The sequence below is a fragment of the Carassius auratus genome, unplaced genomic scaffold, assembly GCF_003368295.1.
Source record: "Carassius auratus strain Wakin unplaced genomic scaffold, ASM336829v1 scaf_tig00017518, whole genome shotgun sequence".
NCBI lineage: Eukaryota > Metazoa > Chordata > Actinopteri > Cypriniformes > Cyprinidae > Carassius > Carassius auratus.
In genome coordinates this window covers 120,211-143,144 of record NW_020524793.1, presented here as the reverse complement: position 1 = coordinate 143,144, position 22,934 = coordinate 120,211, and the positions used below count along the sequence as shown (strand labels likewise).

The 22,934-nt window shown below is 37.8% G+C and overlaps 1 pseudogene; it reads right to left on the bottom strand.

Moving 5' to 3' along the window:
- The window catches only part of LOC113075717 (ecto-NOX disulfide-thiol exchanger 2-like), a 117,455-nt pseudogene that overhangs the window by 12,027 nt on the left and 82,494 nt on the right, over positions 1–22,934 (bottom strand).

The window sequence follows — 22,934 nt, the reverse complement described above, 5'->3', positions numbered from 1 at the left end:
ACAGTGTTAAATACCAAGGGAAGCTACTAGAAGGTGCTTTTTTAAGGTGACATAACCTTTCTGATGAGACATCTGTAGCGAGCTGGCAAATCAGTACTGTCACTATTTCCTCAAGCAGACGCTCTAAAGCCATCAGAATAACCTGACAGGCTTCAGAAGGAAATATCTATAAGACAGAACACAAACAGATGAAGTCTGTATCTCTGGGAAGGTGATATTGTGTCTCTTCAAAACAACGAAACACTCTTGGATATCAACCTGTCACTGGAGAAGAGTTGTGTTTGTAAATGTGTTTATGCCTGTGGATGCTTGTAAAACTTCTTCTCTATATGACATTAGGATGGATGTGACTACAGTATAGTGCATAATACTCTGACAGACAGACATCAGAGATGACTGTGAAGGGATTTAAACTTACCATGACTTTTAAATGAGGTCAAATTACTGTAAGACATCACTGATAAATCAAGCATTGTTCCTGATCTTCATGTCTAAGGGACGGAGAACCAATACTAGACCAGGGACTCCAATCATATCAATAATAATAGCAGGCAGGTCAGTATAGAAGTTACACTTTCTATGAAGCCTGTATATTGATGCAGATATAATGCCTCATAATGCAAACTTTACAATACTTTAATCATGGTTATAACACTTTAAGAGTATGAATCATTAAACTCTATGATCTGCATCACATTTCTGCGTTTCATGTGCATTTGCTCTTTATCGTATTATAATGTTTTATAGAGCATTATAGGGAAAGACTCAAATTAGGTATTCTACTGAATAATATATATATATAACAGAGTATTCTCTTTTTATTCAACAAACACAAAGATAAAGGATTTTTCTGGCAAGTCTGCAAAGCCAGTATGACTAATTTCATGACTGTGTGAACTTTAAAATTCAAGATTTCTTTCTAAAAACAATTGCTACAGAGTCACCTGCAAAGAAAAAGAGGTGATTTTTTGTGCAGAGTTGTACAACTCTTTTTTCCCCTTTGTTCACCACACTTTTATCTTTATTTTATAGCATAGTCATTAAACATAATGAATAATTCAATGAATTTTTCATCATATATTTTCTATTAACAAGGAACTATAAATTGAATACTGTTACACCTAAAATGTGCTTTTGGGCTCTCTTCTGCTCACCAATGCTGCATTTATTTAATCAAAAATACAATAAAAACTAATCATTTTGTAAAATACTTATCACAGCTTAAAATAAAGTTTATTTTTATTTAATAGTTAAAATGTAATGTATTTCTGTGATGCACCGCTGTATTTTCAGCATCATTCCTCCAGTCTTCAGTGTCACATGATCTTCAGAAATCATGAAAATATGACGATTTACTGCTCAAGAAACATTTCTGATGATCATCAAAGTTGAAAACAGCTTAATATTTTCATGGAAACTGACACATTTGTTTTTCAATATTATTTGAAGGATCATTTGCTGTGCAAAAGAACAGCATTTATTTAAAATACAAGTATTTTATAACAGTATACATTTCTTTACTGCCATTTTTTTTTACAATATATGTGTCCATGTATTACTTTCCAAAGAAAGACCCCAAACATCTCAAGGGTAGTGTATGCAGAAAAAGGCTTCGCTGCACACTCCTCATGCATTATAAGGAATTATAAATAGCGTTATCATGCATCAAACCTACGGGTTTCATAGAAAGAGATATGGGACAGTTAAATGTGTTTCTCTACAAGCTCAAGTCAAGGTTGAGTGAGCGATCAGTCAAGCTAGTCGTGACAATCTAGTGATTGGGGTTACTTACTTTTAATCTATGAAGGGTCATCAGGTGTGCTGTCCAGAGACTAAGCAGCTAAATGATCTACACATGCCTGATAGGTTACAGATGACAGCCGTCTGCTAAAGCTTCACATACTCTACCTTCTTCTGCATTCAGCTCAAAGTGGTAGAAGCCTCTGGAGAACTTACCTCTGGTCCACACTGATCTCAGATCAAAGCGTGTACACTAGAAAACCCAGTCATGGAAAAGCTCGACACATTTTCTTAGAGACGGTAAAACAACCTTTTCCATTGCATTCAAAAGAGTAGCTTTCTAAATGAATGCGTCTGAATGCCTCCAGCTGGTGCGTCAGTAAATATACACCATGCTCGTACATTTAACTAAACTTTCTTCAACAGATGCATATGTATGATTTTCAAATAGACTCACTTTTTTCTTTTATAAACTTTTAAATTTGAAGGCGAGGTTTTCTCTGCCTTGACCCTTCTATAAGTTCATTTCTTGTACCCCAGTTGCATTTTAATGAGATATTCTAACTATATATGCCCACAAACCTCTCATATATTGAATCAAAAGCACACTGAACATTACGCCTGGCAATGCATCAAGGAAACGATGTGTGTGTGTGTGTGTGTGTGTGTGTGAGAGTGGTAGCTCCATTTCTCTGGGCACTGGATCAATCGAGTACAAAGAACTGCTGTGTTGAGCGCACTATCATGATGGCAGGAAGTGAAGTGTAATCATGCGGTAGCTGTCAGCACCCATTTACCCAAAGCTTCCTTCTGTGTCTGATAGTATGGATGAAACTGTGTTGACGTCACACAGCAGGCACTTACGGGCTCTTCAGATAAGCTTTTAGTCCTGATGTGAGCCGCTCTGCCGTTCTAATGATCTGTTCAAAATTACATCATGTGATAATGCTCACTAAGTGTAATAAAAGTTCTTATAAAGGGATACCGATGGTTTATAGTGAAGAAATATGCACGAGTTGTTTCTGAACAATCAACAAAACCAATTGTGAAGATATTCAGTATTTGAATTAGTTGGACCATTCAAAAATTGGGCGTCGAAAATACTTAAAGATGCATTAAATTCTTCAAAGTTGACGGTAAAGTCATTTCTAATGTTTGGTTTGGTTGTATATATTGCTAGTAATCAGAAATGTTTCTTAAGCAGCAAATGAGCGTATTAAAATGATGTGACACTGTGGGGTAATGATGCTGAAAATACAGCTGTTTTGTGAATGAATGCAAAGAGCAGAAGGGATTTCGTACAGACTCCAAACTTTTGAATGGTACTGTTTATCAAGTAATTGATCACACAATTTCATAAATAAAGCCCAACTGTTTTAAATGTGCATTGTGGCGTATAAAGTTAAAACAATCACCCGAAGATGTGTGGAAAGTGTTATCTGGCCTAATATCTCTGTGTTAGTCAGTGGTCATGTATTTGCCCTTTCCTGTGCTCTGAAAGGTGAAATCATTTCAGGGTTTGTGCAATGCCTCAGAGAAATGCACATCTACATCCACCAGCTGTGATTGGCTCAACTGGGTCTTATTACAGCATCACAATTAATGCAAAATCAAATAATGATGGAAATCAGCAGAAGCCCACAAATCCAATACTAATTTGAAGCAACGTTTCAACCCCTAATGTTTTAAATCATTTCCAGTTCTATTTAAAACTCTTTTGTGTGGCCTGAAAGTAGGGATGCACGATAATATCGGCACAACATCGGTATCGGCCGATAAAAGCTTAAAATGACCATCAGTATCGGCCGATATGAATATTTCTGCCGATGAGCCAAACCGTTATTCTCCAAGTGAAATAATTGACCTGTTTTTCAGGTGTGAATGTCTGTCTACATTTGTAAAATAATACATTTATGGTAGAATCAGTACAGAAGAGATACATGGATTTCTCTTCAGTAAAATTAAAGTTTAAATATATCAGGCGAAAATGTTTATATATATTGGTATCGGTATCGGCCAAAATTATTTTGAAAATATCGGCATATCGAATATCGGCCAAAATCCAATATCGTGCATCCCTACCTGAAAGTAGTAGTATTAGTAGTAAACAGTCATTTTATCATCAGTAATTTAATATTTCTCCAACCCTAGATGTGCTCATGATCCCGAAAATGCTGTATGGGTAAGCAACTTGCTAGGTTTTAAAGACAGAACAAACATCTGTAAAGGAACACTCACATTGTACTAAAATCCCAGCGAGAGCGTTCTTAAACTTCTCCTTGGCCTCCTCCATCTCCTTCTCATGCGCGGCCTTCTCGTTCATCAGCCGGCGGATGTGGCTGTTGGAGGACTGGATCATTGAATAGAAGTTGTTGGCGTTTCTGCGGTTTACCTCCCCTCGGTCCACCCAGGTCAGCAGGACACGCACGGCTTCGGCAAACTTGGAGTCGTCTGAGTGGAGAAAGGAAAAACGGTGGGGGACAAAAACAGATGGTTGGATGAGGAACACTTCTCATCTGGGACCTTCTAGAGTCAAGACGTATTTGCAAGACATGTTTACTGGGCCAAAAAAGACACACTAGTGAAGTAGAGGTCATTTAGGAGAGGACAAGAGGACAAGAGGACATCGAACGCATGCAACGATCAAACCTTGCCAATCTTAACTTATGGGTATTATTGTGTTTCTGTTAAAAGAAGTGATATTACTTAGACAATTGATTCAGTTGTTCATGAAGTCCTGAGACACACAGGTGTGTGTGTGTGTGTGTGTGTGTGTGTGCAGGAGAACGGAAAACACTCAAGCTGATTGCTCCGGACTACAAAGCTTTGGCTTACAGCTTTCAGCTGGGAATGTGATGAGAAACAGGAAACTGAAAATCACTGTAATGAATGCCACGGGGAGCCTCTTCCAGAAATCTATTATTCTTAATGTTGTTGAGTTTATTTAAAATCTGCAAATTGAAAACAAAAAAACAAAACAAAAAGAACAGTTTGGCAGAGATTTGCGGAGCTGTTTGGCGTCAACTGGGCAACAGATGCACACAGACTTTACAAAACAACAAAAAGAGAAACATGATAATTATTATTGCTGTAATCCTGTAAAGCACACAAACACATGAGAATCCTAGGGGGCTTTGATTTTCTAATGGAAGTCCTAACTACAGATAATCAAAAAAATGCTGTCAAATAATTTAAACAAATAATCCATCAACAGTTTTAAGACTGCTTCAGTGTGTAATGAATATGAAATCCCTCTCCATCAGTTAAACTGATTACGCTGCTCATTTATCTGATTTAGACTCAATAGCTCAGAACTAACAAATTCAAAAATAATTGTCAAAACTGTCCAATATTGATTATACAGACAAATCTAGCAGAAATAAGATGCCGTTGAGATTTTCTCCAGCAAACAGAAAGCAAAATCATCCTGTCCTCTCGTCCCTTCATCCATAACCTGAGAAAAGTGAGCTGAACTGCATTCCCACTGCATACCTATAAACCATTACATATGGAAAAGTGGCTAATTTCAACTGATTTGATCTCAAAAGCTTCCCTATAAACACTTTTCTCTCTCAGACAGAGAAACAGATGGTTTCTATTAAACCGCATGGAACATCAAACTCTGAGACAAATAGCTTTTAGATGCATCCAGCTAACAGACACACAAGCATCAGGAAACAACAGAGGTGTGACAGACAAAAGCAATTAAAGCACTTTGACTGAAGTATGGCACGTCACGTGGCTCACCTTTGAGCTTTTCTCCAAGCTGGCTGCACTCATGCTCAGAGAAATGGACGATGGGGGGCGGCGAGGGGGGACGCAGGCGGTCCTCTTCTATCCTGCGCCGGTGTCTCTCTTCCCGCGCAAGCATTCGCTGTCTGCACTCCCACTCGTACAGGTCATCTCGAGCCTGAGCGAAGTCTACATGCAGCCGGCCGGTGTCCTTCTTATCTGTGCTGGAACCCAGCCTGACCCTGTAACCTACAGCACAGAGAAATGGAAATGGACAATTACACAGGAAAAGGAAAGGGAAGAGAATGGAAAATAAGGAAGAGAAAGTGGAAGTGGATGGGGAAATGGAGTAAACCCAAGGTAAAGACGAAAGGAATGGAAAAGAAAAGGGAAAGGACAACATAAGAAGATGTGGAAGGGAAATGGAGCAAAGGGAAGAGAAACAGGAAGTGGAGGAAAGGACAGGAAAAAAATGAAAATGGGAAACAGAAGGGGAAGGGAATTAAAGGAATGGAAAATAAGAGAGAAAAATAAAGAGTGAAAAATAATTGGGTAAGAGGTAAAAGAATGGGAAGCAGAGTAAAGGAAAAACAATAGAAGACAAAAGGAAAATAAAGCAAAGAGGGAATAAAAGGGAAGAAGAAGAGGAAGGGGAACCAAGCAGAGCAAAAGAAGAGGACAAGAAAAGAATTGGAATGACAGAAAAAGAAAAGTAGGAGAAAGAAGAAGGGGAAACAGAAAAATATATAATAATGGAAACGAGGAAAAGAAGTTAAAGGGTAGTAAAGAACAGAACGAGGAAAGAGGGAAGAGCAATAAAAAGAGAAAATGAAAAGAAAGGGAAGGACAAATGGAATTATAGCAAAGGACAGGACAAGAAAAGAGTGGAAAGGAAAGATAAAGTGAAGGAAAAGAAAAGTTGAGTGCAAGACTGTAATCAAGGAAGACGAGAAAATGAGAGCAGCAGAAAGACACTGAGCTTTAACAAACCTCACGAATGAACTGAGAAAAACACCATGACAGCAACAATGATTCATGAAGTGACTCCCACAAACTCTGCCACACTCTCTGCTGCTTAATCTGCACTTTTAACATGTGCTTGCTGACATATTAAGGCCAAACCAGGCATATTTGTTTATTCTGTATGAAACACTCAGATGAGGAAATCGAAGCCAGAACCCAGACAAGCCATGAGGGATGGGAATAATCTGGCTTGTGATAGGGATGAAAAAAGAAAGTGATTTTATATTAAGCTTTATATATTTCAGCATAAAAAAGAAAATTGCTTGGAAAATGATCTTGACAAATGGCCAAGCGCTACGTGAAAGAGGCTCCCGTGAATTATGAATCGTACGATGCTCCGAGAACATTACAGAGAGGCGGAAAAGTGTTTTTAAGGAGAATGGATATATTCACAGACGGCCGTGTCAACAGATATGAGAGAAAGAGCTTCACGGTTTGCTTCCGCCTCTCTATCACCGCTTTACAGCCCCGGGACGCTGATAAATATTTTACGAAATGTGTTCACGTTAGGAATGAACACTATTATTTATGGAAAGGCCTGCAGAGATATGTCACGAGGCCATGTAATATATGAAGCCCCTCTCCACTGAGAGTGCAATGCATTTAGAGAAGAATAAATAACGGAAAAGGTATTATCGGAGCACAATATATATTATATTTATTTATGTAAATATATATTAAAGTCATTTAAACCATTCTTAAATATCATTGCTTTTTATATGATTTTTATTTTCATTTATATGTCCATATTTAATTAAATCGAAACATTCTCAAATAGAGCAACTGTTGGTGTTGCAGTGGCACAAGAAAATCCTCCCATCATGCACCTGACAGGAAGAGGGCCTTGTCCACCGTGTGCTCCTCAGCGAAGCGGATGTGACAGAAGTTCTTCTTGCTCTTGCGGATGGCGATGATACTCCCGCACTGTTCGAACACCTCCACAATCAGCTGCTCTGTGGCGTTCTCTGGCAAACCGCCCACAAACACCGTCTTACAGCCGGGCGGTCTCTCTCTGGTGGCAGGGGGAGGCAGGTCTTTGAACACAAGCACACAATAATATTAAACTACCAGAATCTTTAACACTTTTTTTTTTTTTTAAATCTAGATATTGATCTCTATTTTCCACCACATTAAGTCCATATCTCATTATGGAATACATGCCACGTATGAAAGAGATAAAAACATGCAAAATCAATCACTGTTTTTTTTTTTTTTTTACAACCTTGACATTAAAATGATTCATTATCTAATTCTGATCTAAAAGACCTGGAAGATCATTAAAAACGACAACGTGCCAAATCATCAGGGTGACCTATTTTTGGTCACTTTTATTTGATAGTCTTAGTATAGAGAGCACGTCACTGGATCTTTCTCTCGACTGGTTTAATTTGCAGAACAAGGCACTAGAACCTCCAGGTTCACAAAGCTAATCTCTTCTTGATAAACCAATTCAACCATGAATAAGATGCATTGAGAAAACCAGGCTGAGAGGGAATAATCAATGAAACCCGGCACCTGTTACATGACTGGATTACAAGTGCAAAGCCTGCCATACAGAACCGGCCTGTTCTGGTGTTAGCTGATTACTCAGAGACGCAAACTGGTGATAATCTGTGCTTTCCATCAGGACTGAAGAGACGTTCTTAACAAGCTTTGGGAATGCAGTTGAAGGAAGCACCTGCTGGGACTCAGAGGGGACTGCGTGCCCAATCGGGGGTCCAATAGGAGTCGGACGCAAAGCATTTCAGACATGTTTGGCTGTGAGCCAGTCACTATAAATAAGTAAGTCTCTTTGGACCCCACGGTTGCCCCCTAACACTCACCATCCATCATCACCATCATCACACTAACTCCTGTGTATTGTGGCGGCTCATGATGAGCTTCATATATATATGTCAGCTGATGTCAGTGGAAAGAATAATACTTCACAGACTAGAGGATACAACATACAGTATGCAAACAGCTTCGATACAACACTATAGCCAAAGAATGTGAGCATGTAGACCAAAACGATTCAGATGTCAGTCATGGACTTTGGATGACATGCTGTGTAATTAAATAACGTCTTATCATTGCTGAAGTCTCAAAGTCTGAATGGGATGGCGTTTATTTGCTTGCATTCATTGAAATGATTGGAATTGGAATTATGCAAATTGTGTACTGGTGCAAATATGGCAACAAAATTAGCGCTGATAGCAATTCACACTTCGACTGGATCTGGAAGACTGAATAGCATGATTTGATCACTCTTCTGAGCCTCATGAATCGACTCTTTACAAAGCCGAAAATGATTCTTTATGGTTGTCACGATCACTAAAAAAAGGTACATAAACATTCATCTTAAATAAGATCCTGTTTATGTTTTAATAGTGTCATGTTTTTGCTTTCATTAACAATGTCAACTGTTTTAGCCAATGTTTGTGAGTCTGATTCATTCTATAAGGAGCCTTGATTGCATTGAAAGGATTTGACACTGAATTGTAATACGCATGGAACAGCTCTGTATGACGTATAGCATCTGTTTATGTTAAGACACGTGAAGTAAAAAAATTCAGATTGGATTCAGGTTTCTTCAACTTTTCATGACACGAGTTGCATTTCCTGATATTAAACTGCTTAGTCTGGAATTGGCCTTGAGTAAGCTGTGCTTCATGAATCACGAATGCAAAATACGTTCGTTTTTTTCTCATTTCGAGTACAAAATGAGAGACTTGAGGCTGTACTGTAGTTTAAGAACAATCACTGAGGATCTCAAAAGGGGCAAGTAGTTTAGTTTTCATCTTTCGTCAGATCTCGCGCTGGGCTCCACTAAATGTTTTGGTGTTCAGTTTGGTGAGCAAATATTTACTTTGTCAGATGCACGTGAAACATTTCAGTTTGGCATTAGCAGTCTCATGAAAGTTGAAACTTTGAGCAAGCAATAAAAACACAAGAGTAGATGTTTGCTTTATGAGGAACAGAGGACCTACACAAGAACGAATCGGATCCGTCTGAACTTTTCTAAATCAAATACACCCACTTTTTGTTTTCATATTCACACTGTGGGAAGAAAGCAAAGCAAAGTATATATTTCATGAGTTTCACCATGCAGCCGCTGGCTGATTTGTTTCCATTGTCACCCGAGAGGGCGATACAAGATTACACACAACGCTGCATCAGATCTGAGATGTCTGAGATAGCTTTAGAGAGTTTCTCCAATAACTACGACGTCTCAAAGTGGAAACTGCACAGCGGTGAAATCAAAGCCTATTATTTCACAAACCAATGCTCTTCCCACGGCTCCACGGCTAAATATCCTGTGCCGTCAAAGGCGCTTCTTTGAACAGTGAGTGAAGATGACACAGGAGGGTCTGGGACATAAATTCAGGAGGGCACTGCGCACCTCCAGCACTGCGAGCGCTCGACCGAGAGACAGTCGTCAACAAGCTTAACGCTAATCAGCTCAAATGAAGACAGCCGCAGGTGTATCTCTGTCTCGCACACGCTCAAATACACGCAGACGATGGAGATGACGACCGTACCGCAGACAGAAGTTGATAGGAACGTGGGATGCAGGAATATATGTGGAACGAGTGAGGCAGAAGAACTGAAAATGCCTAGCTCTGCCACCCTCACTGAAGACCTCAGTCACACCAGGATGCACCACACAGATATATATATATGTGTGTGTGTGTGTGTGTGTGTGTGTGAGAGAGACCCTTGACCCAAAAGTCATAAGGGTAATTTTTTTTTTAAATTGAGATTTATACATAATCTGAAAGCTGAATAAATAAGCTTTCCTCTGATGTATGGTTTGATAAGAGGAAAATATTTGGCCGAGATACAACTATTTGAAAATCTGGAATATGAGGATGCAAAAAAAATCTAAATATTGAGAAAATCACCTTTAAAGTTGTCCAAATACACATTCTTAACAATGCATATTACTAATCAAAAATTAAGTTTTAATATATTTACAGTAGGAAACTTACAAAATATCTTCATGGAACATGATCTTTACTATCCTAATGATTTTTTGCTAATCCTAATGTTTTTCAAATATACCACAGAGACTTAAGACTGCTTTTGTGCTACAGGGTCTCTCTCACACACACACACACACACACACACACACACACACGTTAACATGCATGTTGCCCAGTGAAACCCCAGACGTGTTTTAGTCACAGACCTCCAGAACTGCACTGAAGCCTGACTTGTGTTGGTGAGTCCTGGGTCTTGTGTTTGCTCGAGTGGGGTGTGAGAGTGAGACTGCAGATAAGATGAACTGTCTTCTCAAAAGCCAGTCTTTATTCATCTTGACAGCCGTCTACCTGCTGCATACTGTCCCTCTTGAAAGAGGAGAGCAGTACAGTGTCTCTGTAGGAAGCCTGTGGCGATCACAAGCACCTTACACAGGCTTTACTCCACAGGAGAGCTATACATGATCACTATATATTTTTTCCCACTTCTTTCTTTCTTTTCTCTACTTTTATTCATTACAGAGCTTAGCAATCAAATCTGCAGCGGTGGTACTGTGGATCTTGTCTACATAATTGCTGTCTGAACACCTGCTGAGCCACGTTTTTTTTTGTCTAGGTTGTCTTGAAATATTTGGTTTGAAACAAATATATCTATGATGTCCAAAGATGTTTCGTTTGAATAGTCTGCGATGCATAAAAGTGTCTAGGTTTGATTCAAACACTCAAACATCCTGAAATCCAGAAATGCTGTTGAGGGTCAGGGTGAACAGCCAGTGAAAGCCACATTCAATCACACCATCTTTTTGTTTAGTTTTGATTCAAAGAAGTCTGATGATTTAAAATACTCTATGATGCTCAAATATGTTTAAAGATGTTTGGTTTGAACATTTGAACAAGTTCACAATGCCCAAATATGAAGTCTAGGTTTGATCCAAGCATTCAGACATGCCCACGAAAGCCAGAAATACTGTTGAGATTGACTTGAAAGTGTCTTTGAGTGAAACATTTAAACATGTTTATGATTCTCAACAATTGTGTCTATGTTTGATCTGAACACACACCTATACTGCCAATAAATTATAATTATGAAGTAAACACTAAACAACTTAAATATCTAAAATGTCCAGAATTGAGTATAGATATGAATGTGCAAACCTCATAAAATCAATGCCATAATTGTTATGCCCAATAATGCTCTCTCAGTCCATATCTCTCTCTCTCACACACACACACGCGCACGCACGCACGCACGCACGCGCGCGCGCACACACACACACACACACACACACACACACACACACACACACACACTGTGAAATCAATGTTTTAATCAAAATATATAGACTTTAGATATATATGCAAAAACCTATGAGAACCTCCAAGTCTGTCTGAGATTTTTCTTTTAAATAAGATTTTTTTTTACCAGGCTCCTATGATTATAACATTAGACATTAAAAAAAAAATTAATAACTGCCGAAAACCTTTTCATTGCAGTTGAAAAAAATAAAAAAAAATATATATATATGAACTGAAACTAACTGAAATAGTTAAAGTGTTAAAGAAAGTTTAAGTGTTAAAATGAAAACTGAAAACAAGAAAGAAAAAAAATATTAAAACAAAGTTATAAAAAGACAGCAGGCACATAACACAATTATTATAATTAAATATAAAATATAAAATATAAAAAATATGAAAATATAAAAAATAAAAGCAAATTGATAATATTATTAAATCCTATTTAAGTAAATAATTCTTAGACTGATTCAAAGGAACCCAAGCCGCTATCTCAGACATAGCCAGTGGTTATTTTAGGCAGCTGTGTGTGTAAGTGAGGTTAAAGGCGGGTGTAGAGGAGCGAGGTGTGTGTGATGTGTGTCGTGAGTGGGCTGAAGTGAGGAAACAGGCCAGACTGACAGAGCCAGAAGCAGAACCACAGAGACACGGCTCTCTCGGCTCGTAGAAGAAGAGAGCGCTGCCTGATATAAAGGTCAGTCTCAGGCACAGAGCCAGGGCACACTGGACGTTCAGAAGGCAGAGAAAGGCAGCGTATGCAGGCTGACCTGACGGTGAAGGTGCATCCACAACTGGGCACTGAATCACTGCTTTCCTTTCATGCACTCTGTGTGTTTTCAGGCTCTGCAGAGAAAACGGATGATATTTGTCATGCTTGGTCTCTCTCTCTCTCTCTAAGAACTCAATGTCCTTCAGAGAGCCAGGCCTTTTAACGACAGTGAGTGAAAGGCGGTCGATGGCCATTTATTAAGCACAGTGGACTAGAATGAGGTGGTGGTGGCGATGCAGAGAGAGTTACGTCAAGCTGGAGATGTGTAGAGAATAAGACTGATGGGTCGGGAAGATGTGCTGGAGCTGCGGGACAGAGATCCAGGCCGGAGGAGATTCAGTCTGTCTGCTGGAGTCTACAGTCCACCATCAGTAACAGACACCTTTAGTTTGTTAATAATATAAATAAAAAGAATCTGTTTGTTGGAACTATGGAGGTTCGGTTCAAGATAACTAGAGATCGACTTATATATCACTCATACTAGTGTTGAAGAGTCACTTCACAAGCATTTAACCCTTTCATTTGAGTTAAACCAGTGTCAAAATAAAAGTTCCTTTTTACACAAACGCATTGTGCTAGAAATATTACTATTATTTAGTAGAGTGTATGTGATACTGCTACTACTGTGGAAATAATGTATAAAACTTTATTTTTTAAAGAAATAAATCACACAATATTTCTTCCATGTTTACATTTTAATTGCAAATCCTTTTTATTGACCAAAAAATAAAATGTGAAGATTTCATTAATTAAAAGGCAAATTAAATTTGGGTGAAACATGTTTAATGTTTTTCATAATCCTTGTAGAAAAACTTGAAACACAATTGTAAATAAGTCTAAAGAATGGCATTGGCTTTACTTTTAGTGATATAATTTTTTTTTTATTAGCATATTTTTGTGTTTCGCTTTTGTACCGAAATCGGTACCGAGAACCATGGATTTTCACTGGTATTGATACCGAATACTGACATTTTGGTACCGTGACAACACTAATTCATACAGATTAATTAGATATCAGCACAGGCTGAAAGGCTCACATTGCTCATCTACTGTAAATATTGCACACTTACGATTCACTTACGATTGACGTGACAAACTTATGCCTTTTATTTATTTTCATTTATTTCCACAGTTACAGAAATGGAGCTATAGACACATTAAACACACATAGAACATACTGACATCTTCAATATTTGGCCTAATAAAAATATTATCAACGCTCAGCGTGTTCACCTCAGTCAAAACAAACCTTTACCTTTTTCTAATGAATCTCTATGAACAAATAATGACTTAAACATAATATTCTTACTTAACAGCTAGCTAAAATAGAATAAATAATTATATTGCCCCAGGTCTTCAGTAACAAAAGCAGACAACGAGACAAAAGGCCCAAATTACAAATAAGGACACAAGACGAACACAAACACAAAACAATCGTGTAAATCATATTGACAGCTTCTAAGAAAAATATTCTTTTTTAAATTACGATTGGCAAGAAACGCATAGCCAATTTTTTTTTTCAGCTCTACATAAATACATTTTGAGATTCTTACTTAGTCTAACGAGTAGTTAAAATCCAACACATTATTCACATTTCTCTCGATCAACTACAAAAATGTAGCTTAATCACAAGTATAGCCTAAAGCATAATGACAGCTTACTGTGAAGAAATGGATATGAATATTAAGGACACACACTGAACTTGGTTAATACCACATATTTGGGAAAGAGCGTATCGTAAAAATATGTATTACTAAAAGAATTTGTAAAAATAACAATATAAACAGCACGTTCTATATTTATGTGAATTCCTGTGTTAAAACATTCAAGACTTCAAAACATTCAAGTTTATAACTGACCAACCACTAAAATAAAATTATAGTTGTCCTTGAAGAGAAATATGTAGCTTTGGAGCCGCTTCCAGTGTGAATAATCACCAAAAACAGTTATTTAAATGAAGAGTCAAGTTAAAAAGGCTCCAACATCATATGTTTAATACATATTTTTTCTATCTAATGCAATGACTTTCACATATTTCTCAAGTGTGACTCAAGTACCGAACACATTTTTAGGGCCACTGAATACTACAGTACAATATGAGACCGTGACAGAAACACAAAGCAAAAATCAGCATAATTGCAAGAGGAGCAGTCTGTGTCCTTATTAGAAGGAAAGGCGAGGAACGATTTAAGCTTAGCTCTGCACTGATCCACCGAGACCACACGAGTTGAATGAAACACAGAGGTTTCAAATATCCCCATCGGTCAGGTCTGATATATAACAAAGGGTGAAGCTGACAGCAATAAGCTCTTGTGTTTTTAATACAGCTCCAATCAAAGCCAAAGCGCTGCCCTTTAAAACGTACAGATGAATGACATATGGTATAAACGCTGATATCTCCCATCATACTGAAGGGCACGAGAGCAGACAGAGAGAAAAGATGGACGACTTTGACAAAGGTAGGGACTACAAGCAATGAAAACCAGGAAAAGAGATTCCTGTAACAAATAAGAGAGCTGCTCCAGTTTGTAAAATTTCATGTTAAATGGCATGCGCCATTGTGGGCCCTTGGGAAAAGGACTTATGTAATTTTTTCTGGCAACTGAGGTGAGAATAACCATGAATGATTGCTCCGCATTACTGTATGGCGCAGTCAGGAGAACACAGCTGTCACCAGCTATTAAATCCACTTCTGCACGGACTGGTGCGGGAAAAAAAGAGACTCGTAACAATGCGAGATATGTGCATGATAGCCTGCTCTGTCTGAACGAGATGAGAGGAGACGCTCGGGTTTATAGATACGCCTAAATCTCATCAGACAGTGTTCACCGCGTTCATCGCGATGGCCATCTCGTTCAAGTTCCCCATCATTAATGAATCTGACGCCCCAGAATCACATGGGTCTTTGTTCTGCATCTCTTTCTCCTGTACGATCTTTCCATCATTGCCCGTGTGCTGCTTCATCAGTCCAGACGGAAAGGAAGGAGTGACCAGACTTCATTCATTTCTAATCTGCAGAGGGAACATGAGCCGGGCTTTTCATGTTGTTGTGCTGCGATTCTAGGATCAATATAAAGTGAGCTGCTTCTGTAGTCAATTGAAGAATTGATCCTGGTGAACGATGACAAGGCCACATTGCTAAAGAAATAAAGGGGCCTTTACAGACGATCAAACATTTTTTCAGCGTGAACTGAGGCTTCACAACATTACACACACAAAACATTGCTCTTGAAACTCAATTGAAAATCCAGTTTAGCCGAATTAGAAGTAACAACAAACACCACAACACACCTCTTGCAAACTCAAACTAGTTTCAATCTGCATAAACATCACGATCCAAAAGATGGTTCGAAGTCCCTTGCCATAAGCACACAATTGTTACTCCACATAAAAAACGTGACTTGATTATGGCATTAGCACATTGCCAACAGCACAATATTATATTCGGCATGAACAGCATATTCGGCCTCTATTTGTTGTTCAGTCTTAGTTTTTTTGCAAACTTTCTTCAAGCTGATTTCTTTATCGTTTGACTTGAGGCCAGGTACGGATTGTTTTGTTGGTTTTTGAATTCTCCTCTCGTACGTCCCGCTTTGGCATCAATCAAAGTCTCACATCGTTTGTTTGCGTATTAGAGCAGGCGTGTCAGTCCGTCACTCTCTTTTAGGCAGGAGGGTTAGGACACTTTGCGGGCGAGGCTGACCGTAGCATTATGCTAGCTCCTAGCCTGTGATTACAGATGTGCATGCTGTGTGTGATCGGCAGGCAGAACGCTCAGCTGTGTGAAGGACACTGACTCTCTCAGGTAATCACGGTCTCCTCTGACCCTCCTCTTGCTGTGTGGCAGATTTTACATGCCAGAATACCTCAGTCTCCTTAGAGGTCAACTGTCCAATTACAGGCAGAGCTTCCCCCCCGTCCCCCCGGACAGCCCCCTCCTGTTTCACTCTTCTGCCCGACCTCTTTCTCTATGACAGGAGAGGAATTCAGATGAGCTTATTCAGCTGGTGGAATGAGGGGATATAAGGGTAAATATGAAAGAACGCATGACAGCTCCTCTCTCAAATAAAAACACAGGCTTTCTATCAAGCGTCAGTCTGATGCTCTGATTGGCAGCTGGCTTTTAAAATCGTATCTGCATCTCATCAAGGTGACATGCGCTGCTAGGCTGTGGAGATCGAAATATTTATAGAATTATAATATTAAATCATATACGGGCTGCATAGTAGCTCATGGCTAAATCAGGCTTTTCTTCAGGTCAGCATTTCGGATCATATCGCTCAAGACAATAATATCAATTAAAATGCATGAGGATTACAAAAACCGCTTATCATTGCATGTTAAATGAAGTGAGATGTAAGATCTGTTCTCAAACCTAGTGAGCTGCCTTGCTGCCTACATCCTGACCAATTTAAAAAAAAAAACCCTTGTGAAAAAAAGTACTCTTTAGCATACTTTAAAAAAAAGAATACTTACTAAAAAATAAAATAACAGTTCAAAACAATACATCTAAAGGGAAACTGAATTAAATGTTTTCAGACACTTAAATGCATGTTAATTACAATAAAATGAATGTAATTACAATGAAACAAACTCTAGTTGAGAGTGCTTCTGTGTCCCACTTCAGTAGGATTCGAGTATATCTTTATATGTTATTGCAAAATTACTTCCATTGTCTCCGAAATGTGGTTAAAGTGTACTTCCAAATGTACTTAGATCTTATAAGCTAAAATACCCTTTTATTTATATAAAAAAATCAAATGTGTTTACATATACTTGCAATTACTCGATCATAATAATAATACAATTTAAGTATTTTACATGTTTAGTGTGTTCTAACAACAAATGTACTTCTTTAAAGGAAAACAAAAGATTAAAACAATTATTTAAAATGCACTTTAAAGTAAAACTTTTAATTTCACATTATTACAAAGTGCACGTGTGTGTGTGTGTGTCAATTATACTTAAGTATACAAAGTGTACAAAAATATATACTTGAGATTTGAAGTACACTACAAGTGCACATTTAAACAATTAAGCATTCTTCTATTTTACATGGATACCGTTTACATTTTATCGATACCGATACTGACACCGATTCTACTTAGAGATACCGATACTTATCGATACTGTTATCGATACTATTTGGTGCAAAAAGTTGTTGTTGAAAATTCAAGTTTATTTTACAACTTATTTTATTATTGCAGAACTTTAGCAACTGTATTAATGTTTTTCAGTCAAGAGCAGTGAGATATTTTTCTAAAGGAATAGTTCACCCAAAAATGAAAACTGTTTCATCATTTACTCACTCAAGTTATTTTAAACCTGAATGAGTTCCTTCTTCTGTTAAACACAATAAGTTATTCTGAAGAATGTGGGAAACTAAACAGTTGCTGGTCCCTAATGACTTTGATTAATTTTTTCCCCTACTATCAAAGTCAGTGGGGACCAGCAACTGTTTGCTTACCCACATTCTTCAAAATATATTATTTTGTGTTCAAGAATAAATACAAATTAATACATGAGTACAATGAATTTACATTTTTGGGTGAACTATCCTTTTAATGACAACCTGCAGTATGTTTAGTACTGTCCCTTTAAGAGATGCACGCACCCATTTCTCTCTTGCCTGTTTACTTTCACTTTATACATAATTAACTGTGTTTATATGTAAACCTTGTTTGTTTTTGACATTATTAGCACAATCAGATGATAACTAAATATTCAGGTCCTGTTTGACCTGCATTGTAGTGCATAGAGGCTTCAGATGGATATGCTCTGAATAAGAACATGTTAGAACAGCACGCAAATAAAACGTTTCACTGGCCTTAAAGCACATGCAAATAATGTATGTTTGTGATTGCAAATAAGTGTAGTGTCTCATGAGTGTAACTCTAGTGCTGAATTCACATTCGATGTGAATGTATCTCGTTAAACACATTAAAAAATACCAGTTCTCGGTACCCATCCCTAGTAGACTGTGCCCTTAATATCTGCTAACTTCTATTTTGATGATCTCACAACTTTGCATGTACATGACAACTTATTCTACTAACCCTAAACCTAACACTCTACTAATCTGTAATGATCATTTTCAACATTGCATTATTGCATAAAAGTTATTCATAATCAATATAACTGAGGTTGTTGCAATCTATTCTCAGCGAAGGATTCATGCGACTCTGCCTTTGTATTTGGCTAAAACAATGCCTCTTAGGTTGCCTAAAAACTGCTGCCTGTGGAGTCAGTTCATTAGGTTTGGAACGCAGCAGAGAGAGAAAGAGAGAAGCTCACTGGGGTTGGGAGGAAAAAGCGTGCAGCTCTTGCAGTGGATGATTTCCTTCACGATGGGCATGTCTTGGGAAACTGGCGGGGGCACAATCCCAAGCCCGGGCATCATGGGATTCATTGGTGCAATTCCAGTCATCATGCCGAGGCTGGGGTCAAAATCTGTAAAAACAGAAGAGAGGACTGAGTGAATAAAAAGCAGCTTTAGTCACATGCTGGTGCCATTCTGTTGTTGCAAAAATGAAAGCTATGAGAGCTAAACTCTCTGCCTCAAAGATAAATAAATAAGTCTAATACATATTTAAAAGTGTTTCCTAATGAATAGGTTTTTACTGACTCATTCCCCCAGCTGTTTGCTTTGGCTTGTTACTATGTGCAAACGGTCCATCTGTGGGCAAAAAAAGTGAACACTGGCTTTCATTTACAGGTACTGGTTCAGACTACAGCTGCATGACAGCGTGGAGCTCTTTGAAATGGAAATAACGAAGGCCTCGCTCTCTCCTGCACCTGTGGAGAGTTTACACGTCTGTCTAACCTTACTAAGAGCACTCAACTCACACACTTCAAATACTTCCCTTATTTGCAGCCACATCATATAAACAAGCTCTGCCTCTGGCACTGGGGGAAAAAAAATAGCAAAAACTTTCTGAGAGTAAAGATCTGTGAAATGTAAATCACACTATAAATAAACACACCATAATTTAAGAAAATAATGCAAGAACACGTTTCAGGGTTCATATGCAAAGCCTAATATCTCCATATACAAATAATAAAATAAATATTTAATATTATAAAATAAATAAAATAAAATAGATGAGTAAAGTTTGCGAACAAACTTTGAAGTTGGCTTGAGAAAGCCTAGTCTGAAAGTTCTGAAAGCTTGAAGTTTGAAAGTTTAGATTATCATCTTGATTAGCATGTTGTATGTTGGTAACATGATTAGTATGTTTTTAACATGTTGTTAGCATGATTATCATTTTGTTAGCATGATTAACATGTTAGCATGTTGGTAGTATGTTGTTGATAACATGAATGTTACAACATGTTTTAGTATGTTGCTAGGATGATTTAACATGTTGTTTTAGGATAGTCATTATGCTTTGCTAATGACAGACAGCTTAAACACCTTGATTAGCATTTTGTTAGCATGTTGCTAGTATGTTTTTGACATGTTTAAAAAAACATGCCTGAAAAGAAAACTTCCATATTATGAAACATGATAAAAGGACAGAGAAATCTAGAAGCTAACCTAAACCTAAGCCCAGAATCCACTGAACCATGGCTCCAGACTGCGACCAAATGAGCGCATTTTGCGACCATTTTTTCTGCCGGTGTGAATAAATATTATGTGCAGTTGCACTGGTGTGAACTGCGATGCCTAACTCATAAGAGCTGTCATTTCTGTCTTATGTGAGAAACATCAAACGGCAAACGAAACAAGTGTGTAACAAAATCCCACTACTCGTTTGGGCTGAACAGTGCAGACCGTTTATCAGCGTTTCTACAAACTTTAGAAACAGATATTTAAGCATTTTCAAGCATTTCACACAACTATTTCCAGCACTTTAAAGCTCTAAAAATTATCAAATTTAAATGTTTATTTTTATATACTAAGAGGTAAACCAACATTTATTTAAAATGAAAATAAAATTACCACTATAACCAGTAGATGGCAGCAGAGGAGCACTTATTGTCTTTAGTCTTTTTTACTTTTTGCTTTATATTATGAAATTATAAAATCAATATTATAAAATATCAAATCATCAATAAATCAAATTTGATGCTTTAAAGTACCTTGAAAAACACAGCGAGTAAAGAGCACTCCTTTTATAATCACTTATGTTGTCAGCCAGTTATATAAGTAGAATATACAACATACATTTTGCATGTTACTTTTGTTAATAAAAGTACATTTTGTATGCTTTTGACCACGTGACTTTACTTTCAAATGTGCATTAGCAAGAAATAAACATGTATTATCATTAGTAACTGCACTTAGTAATGTAAACAAAATAGAAATTTTATGATTAAATTATCTTTATTTTGATACCACCCAACACCCAGTGCCACCAAATCTGCTTCTGACGCCACCTTCTGTAGAGTTAACTGGCTCTGGGGCCACTGCTCTCAAATGTTAGTCTGGAGCCCTGTGATCTCATATATAAAATGCTTTCATATGACCCAACACTTGAGGCCAAGTCTATTACATCAGGCAGCTTAATTTAGTGTTAAGAAAATCTATTAGAGGATAGTAGCAGATGCTAACTGACATAGGAAAATCTAATTTGCAAACACGAACGCTTTCATGATGGTCTGTAAGAGCAGCTGTACATGAAGCCGTCCCACAGGATGATGGGCTGGAGCGTGAGGATAAACTCTGAACTGGACGTGTCTGAGCTGTGAGGGTGACAGGGCCGGAGCACGGCCTCTCTAGGAGAAGCATTAACAGAACAGGAACAGGAAGTGCAGCGTGTACATACAGAGGAGCTGACCGCCACATCGCCTGCCTTAATGACTCTGTTAGTATTGATATTTCTGTCTCTCTGCTACTAATGGAGGCAGAAGATTAGCTGGTCCACAGTGGTATGGGTGCCACGGCTCCTGCTGTGTATTCCTGGACAGCAGGTCTGAATCCGAACCACATAATTAGGGCTTTTACTGCATGGTAAAAACTGCAACCTGCCAAAGCACATTCAATTATATATGATCATGGTTTTGTTTTAGTAAATGTAACTGTTTTGTTGACAGAAAAGTTTGTTAAAGAATAGTTCACCTAAAATGTACTCATCCAAGATGTAGAGGAGCTTTTAGATGTTACATTGTAAAGAAACACTACACGTCTGCACACATACGTGTTCCTATAGACTTAACATGCAATAGGCATGTGCATAATGTCACCGTTTACACTAATTTGCATTTTTGTAGTTTAGACTGAGACATTAACTGTATTGTTTTCGAAAACTAGCAAGTTTACGCTAAAATTAGCATTTTTAAGCTTTCATAACGCTACTGTTGTGTAAATAAACAGTCAAAAAACAAAAAACTTAAATTTTATGGATTAAACACCTTAATCAGATTTGGAGAAGTGTAGCATTGCATCACTTGCTCAGCAATGGATGCTCTGCAGTGAATGGGTGCCGTCAGAATGAGAGTCCAAACAGCTGATAAAAACATCCCAATAATCCACAAAATGGACCGTAGTGCTGTGGATTACTTGTGGATTACTGTGATGTTTTTATCAGCTGTGGACTCTCATTCTGACGGCACCCATTCACTGCAGAGCATCCATTGCCGAGCAAGTGATGCAATGCTACATTTCTCCAAATCTGATGAGAAACAAACACATCTACATCTTGGATGTCCTGAGGGTGAGTACATTTCCAACTAATTTTATTTTTGAGTGAACTATTCTTTTAAATAATCTATTAGAAACAAGAAAGTCATCTTCATTTTTAGTACAACTGTTGTTCTCATATATTACGAAAACATGCCTCGTTTGATTTCAGATGTTACAAGATATGAGTTAAATCATTAAAAGGGTCTTATGAAAGGAAAACAATATCTGTGAAAAAGCAGGAAACAAATATTCTCATTAGAAACACATTCTCGCCTCAGTTGTGGTCTACTCAGTCTGAATATTTTAACTAGCTGTAAATAAATAAGGTCTTAATTATATTGAGCTAGTTTTACTTACAGCAATTAAATGTAGAGAATTCTGTGCGGAATTTAAAAGATTCGGCATGCTTGGATGATCAATAACTCGTATTTTATGTAAATATAATTAAATCAAATGCAGTAATTGCAGTTATACAGTACAATCAACAAAGTTCATGTGTGTGGGTGAAGAGGAAAACCCCTTATAATCATATGCCTGTAAAATCTGAAGGGTAAAAAAAGGATTCTTCAAAGGATATGGTTTTGAAAGGGAAATATTAATCACAGCCAAAGGAACAAACTTTCAAAGTTGCAGCTTTCGATCCCACATAGAAAACAACCAGGAGCAAATCCTTGTGAAGTTGTATGTCCAGTGTGACCAAGCAAAGGAGATAAAATGAGGATAAAGAAGAGGTACAGCTCAAGGTTTTCAACGCACTGCTGAGAAAGACTTGCATCATTTTCAGCCTATG